Here is a 6,064-nt window from a genome sequence, read left to right on the forward strand (position 1 = left end):
TCTGCCAGGATTTGGTATCAGGATGATGCTGGTCTCATAAAATGAGTTATGGAGGAATGTCTCTTTTTATATTGTTTGAAATAGTTTCAGAAGAAATGGTACCAGTTCCTCTTTGTACCTCTGGTAGAATTTGGCTGTGAATCCATCTGGTCCTGGCCTTTTTTTATGTTCAGTAGGCTATTAATTATTCCCTCAATTTCAGAACTTGTTATTGGTCTAGTCAGGGATTCGACTTCTTCCTAGTTTAGTCATGAGGCATGAGTTGATTTTCTAATGTTGAATTGGACTTGTGAACCTTGGACATGGTGTATAATTCTTTTTTTTTTTTTTTGAGATGGAGTCTCTGTTGCCCAGCTGGAGTGCAGTGGTATGATCTCGGCTCACTGCAACCTTCGCATCCTGTGTTCAAGTTATTTTCCTGCCTCAGCCTCCTGAGTAGCTGGACTACAGGTGCGGACCACCACACCCAGCTAATTTTTGTATTTTTAGTAGAGACGCAGTTTCATCACATTGGCTAGGATGGTCTCTATCTCTTGACCTCGTGATTCACCTGCCTCAGCCTCCCAAAGTGCTAGGATTACAGGCATGAGCCACCGCACCTGGCTGTATAATTCTTTTTAAACATTATCGAATTTGATGTGCTAATATTTTGTTGATAATTATCTCATATTTTTATCTCATATTGGTTTTCAGTGTTCTTTTCTTGTAATTCTCTGTCTGGTTTTGGTATAGGATAATGCTGGCATCATGGAATGAGTTAAAAGCATTTACTTTACCTCTAGTTTTTGCAAGAGATTATAGAAAATTGATATAATTTCTTCCAAATAGTTTGGCATACATTGTCATTATAACCTTCTAGCCCTGGTACTTTCTGCTTTGGAAGAGTGTTAAGTACTGAATTGATTTTTTTTTTTTTTTTTGAGATGGAGTCTTGCGTGTCACCCAGGCTGGAGTGTAGTGGCGCAATCTGGGCTCGCTGCAACCTCCACCCCCTGGGTTCAAGCAACTCTTGTGCTTCAGTCTCCCCAGTAGCTGGGGTTACGGGCATGCGCCACCATGCCCAGTTAATTTTTGTATTTTTAGTAGAAACATGGTTTTGCCATGTTTGCCAGACTGGTCTCAAAGTCCTGACCTCAAGTGATCCACCCGCCTCAGCCTGCCAAAGTGCTGGGATTACAGGCGTGAGCCACTGTGCATGGCCCTCTTTTATTTCTGATATTACTAACTGGTAATTTGTGTCTTCTTTTTTTTTTTTTTCATTAGCCTGGTTAGAGGCTTATCAAGTTTACTGATCTTACCAAATAACCAGTTTCTGATTTAATAGACTTTCTTTATTGATTACTGTTTTTAATATTATTAATAATTGGTCTAATTTTTATTATTTCTTATCCTCTGCTTACCTTGGATTTAATTTACTCTGTCTTTTTTTTTGATTTCCTAAAGTGAACGTTTCAATGATTGGTTTTAGATCTTTCTTCTGTTAAAAGAAAAAACTTTATACAAATTAAGTTTAACAGAGTATATTTGGGGAAATAACAATTATCAAACAAGGCAGGACCCAGAACTAGAATACATTCACAGTGACTCTAGGGCTGCCACATGGTCAGACAACATTTCATAGACATAAAAAGAGGAAGTGATGTACAGAAAACAAAAGTGAAGTACAGAAACAGGTGGATTGGTTGCAACTAGGTGTTTGCCTCATCTGAACACCGTTGTACAAGTTGGCTGCCTGTGAATGAATAAAACTCAGCTGCTATGATTTGCTGAGACTTGGCTACTTGTTACAAGAGTAGGTCACAGTCTGTTTACACATCAAGTTAGGTTACACTTTACTATGTACAGAGAAACGTTTAGGTGAAACTTTATGTATGGAGGCAGGTTTAGGCCAAACTGAATTTAATTTAGCACTTTTTTCCTAATGCACTGATTCAATACTATAAATTTCCCTCTAAGAATATGTTTGCTGCATCCCACTAATTTTTATAAATTGTATTTTCATTTTCATTTAGCTTTCATTTAGTTTCATTTTAATGTATTCACTAAATAAAAACAAAATATTTTTATGTTTCTCTTGAATGTTCTTCTTTGACCCATGTATTATTTAGAAGTATATTGTTTAATCTCCAAGTATTGTAGGATTTTCCAGGTATCTTAATTCCAATGTGTTCTGAGAGCACACATTCTCTGATTTCCCTTCTTCTAAATTGAAGTTGTACACTATGACCCAGAATGTGTTCTGTCATGACGAATGTTCTGTGTGAACTTGAGAAGAACGTGTACTCTGCTTAGATGAAAGTCTTAAAAGTCCATTAGAACCAGATTGTTTATCATGTTTTTGAGTTATTAATGATTTTCTACCTATTGGATATGTGTATTTCTGATATAGGGATGCTGAAGTCTCTTTCCAGTTCTATCAGCTTTTCCTCTCATATATGATGCTCTGCTGTTAGGCACATATGTGTTCAGAATTGTTATGACTTCTTGGAGAACTGAACTCTTAATCATGATGTAGTGTCCTTGAGTGTCCTCTGGCTACATTTCTTGCTCTGAAGCCTACTCTGTCTGAAGTTATTACAGCTATTGCTGTTTTCTTTTGATTAGTATTAGTATGGTATATCTATCTCAATCCATTTACTTTTGCATGTATGTGTCTTATATTTATTTATTTATTTTCTAAGTTTTAGGTTCAAGGGGTGCATGTGCAGGTTTGTTACATGGGTAAAATGTATGTCATGGGGGTTTGCTGTAGATTATTTTGTTACTTAGGTAATAAGCATAGTACTGGATATGTAGTTTTTCAATCCTCACCCTCTACCCACTATTCATCCTAAATTAGACCATGGTGTCTATTGTTTCCTTCTTTGTGTCCATCCTTGTGTATTCAATAATTCGCACTCACTTATAAGTGAGAATATGCAGCGCTTGGTTTTCTGTTCCTGTGTTAATTCACTTAGGATAATGGCCTTCAGGTCCATCCATATTGCTAAAAGTACATGATCTCATTTTTTTAATGGTTACATAATATTTCATGGTGTATACATACCATATTTTATTTATCCAACTCACCATTGATGGGCATTTAGGTTGATTCCATGTCTTTGCTATTGTGAGTAGTGCTGTGATGAACATACACGTCATGTGCATGTGTCTTTATGGTACAACCATTTATATTCCTCTGAGTACATACCCAGTTATGAGATTGCTGGGTCAAATAGTTGTTCTGTTTTAAGTTCTTTGAAAAATCTCCAAACTGCCTTTCACAGTGACTGAACTAACTTGCATTCCCACCAGCAGTGTATAAGGGTTCCCTTTTCTCTGCAACCTTGCCAGCATCTGTTGTTTTTCGACATTTTTATAATTGCAATTCTGACTGGTATGAGATGGTATCTCATTGTGGTTTTGATTTGCATTTCTCTAATGATTAGTGAAGCTGAGCATTTTTTTCATTTGTTGTGGGCCACATGTAGGTCTTCTTTTGAAAAGTGTCTGTTCATGTCCTTTGTTCATTTTTGAATGGGGTTTTTTGTCTTTCATTTGTTAATTTGCTTAAGTTTCTTATAGATTCTGGATATTAGACCTTTGTTGGATTCACAGTTTGCAAGTATTTTCTCCCCTTCTGTAGGTAGTCTGTTTACTCTGTGGATAGTTGTTTTTTTTTTTTTTTTTTTTTTTTTCCTGTGCAGAAGCTCTTTAGTTTTATTAGGTCCCATTTATCAATTTTTGTTTTTGTTGCAATTGCTATAAGAGAGGAGTCAAAGGAATGTAAGAAATTACTAGAAACTGATAGAATCTGATTTCCCACCACTGTACAAAGTAAAAAGACCTCAAGTCAATACTTCGCTAAGACTTAAGATCAACTCCAGAGGCCCCTGTATTTTCTTAACCTTGTCAGGATCTTTGGAGGGCAGATGCCCCATCCACCAATCATAACCACAGTCCACACACTCTGTTGGAGATCTCATTGGCTGCCCACACCCAGTCCCCACTCTACTGTGGTGGTAAAGGTCAGATTTTTCTTTTGTAATGTGTTTGTGTTGAAAGAGTCTCACTGAGAATCTCACCAAGGGAGGGAAAGTTGTGGAAATAGCAAGCTGCCCGAATGAGAGGCTCTCAGTGCCCTTCTCACCAAGGAGGGTGAAGCTTTGGGGAGGTAGGGCTGCCTACAGACCTCCTGGAGGTAGGATGCATTACAGCACTGTCTTGATGTTACATCAATGTATTAGTACATTTTCACATTGCTATAAAGAACTAGCTGAGACTGGGTAATTTACAAAGAAAAGAGGTTTAATTGATTCACAGTTCTACGTGGCTTGGGAGGCCTCAGAAAACTTACAATTATGGCAGAGGGTGAAAGGAAAGCAAAGCTTGTCTTACATGGCAGCAGGAGAGAGTACACTTTTAAACCATCAGATCTTATGAGAACTCACTCACTGTCATAAGAACAGCATGGGGAAATCCACCCCCATGATCCAATCACCTCCCATGACATCTCTCCCCTTATGTGTGGGGATTACAATTTGACATGAGATTTAGGTGGGGACACAGAGTCAAACCACATCATTCTGCCCTTGGCCCCTCCAAAATCTCATGTCCTTCTCACATTGCAAAATACAATTATCCCATCTTAACAGTTCCCCAAAGTCTTAACTCATTCCAGCATTAACTCGAAAGTCCAAGTCCGAAGTCTCATCTGAGACAAGGCAAGTCCCTTCTGCCTATGAACTTGTAAACATCAAAAAACAAGTTAATTGCTTTCAAGATATAATGCAGGTACAGGCATTGGATAAATGCTCCTATTCCAAATAGGAGACATGGGCCAAAACAAAGAGGCTACAGACCCCAAGCAAATATGAACCCCAGTAGGGCAGTCATTAAATCTTAAAGCTCCAGTATAATCTCCTTTGACTCCATGTCTCACATCCAGGTCACGCTGATGCAAGAGGTGGGCTCCCAAGGCCTTGGGCAGCTCTGCCCCTGTGGCTCTGCAGAGTACAGCCCCTGAGGCTGCTTTCATGGGCTGGTGTTGGGTGCCTGCAGCTTTTCCAGGCCTATGGTGCAACCTGTTGATGAATCTACCATTCTGGCATCTGGAGAAAGGTGGTCCTCTTCTCACAGCTTCACTAGGCAGGGTCCTAGTGGGGATTGTGTCTGGAGGCTCCAACCCTACATTTCCCCTCTGCACTTCCTAGTAGAGGTTCTCCATGAGGACTCTGCCCCTACAACCTACTTCTGCCTAAACATCCAGGTGTTTTCATACATTCTCTGAAATCTAGGTGGAGGTTCCCAAACTTCATCTGTCACACTCTGCACACTGCAGGCCCAACACCATGTGGAAGCTGTCAAGGCTTGGCTTTTGCACTCTTGGAAGCAGTGACCTGAGTTATACCTTGGCTCCTTTTAGCCACAGCTGGAGCTGGAGCAACTGGGATGCAGGGCACTATGTCCCAAGGCTGCACAGAGCAGTGGGGCCCTGGGCCTGACCCACGAAACCATTTTTTTCCATCCTAGGTCTCCAGACCTGTGATGGGGGTGTGGAGGGTGCTGCCATAAAGATCTCTGAAGTTCCCTGGAGATATTTTCCCCATAGTTAAGAAATGTGTGACTATATAGGTAGATACAGATAGATAGAAAGATATCCAGAATTGTGACAGAAAATTATTAGCTAGGAAACATATAATCTTTACTCATAGATAGAAAACTGGATGTCAAGAAAAGCCAATTATTTCTGATAAAAGTGAAGACAGAGTATGTTCAAAATAGGTAAACTCAAATGAGTTATCAACTAGCTACTATATCTTATAGTATGAGTAAGTACATTAAAATAAATCCTCCCTTGCTGCCACTTTCATGAGGCAGATTAATATAATGTCATTCTACTTCATGGTGACCTCTTAAAGAGACCTATACTCATCTATACGGAGATACCATTCAGACAACTATGGATTACTGGAGGGTCCATGGAAAGAAAGGGGCAAGCTATTTTATAGAATGATAACATCTTAAGGAATATGTGAGCTGGAAAGGAGTTGCATAGATAAATTCGATTTGGAAAGCAGTATAC

This window comes from Theropithecus gelada, chromosome 15 (assembly GCF_003255815.1).
Source record: "Theropithecus gelada isolate Dixy chromosome 15, Tgel_1.0, whole genome shotgun sequence".
NCBI classification, from domain to species: domain Eukaryota; kingdom Metazoa; phylum Chordata; class Mammalia; order Primates; family Cercopithecidae; genus Theropithecus; species Theropithecus gelada.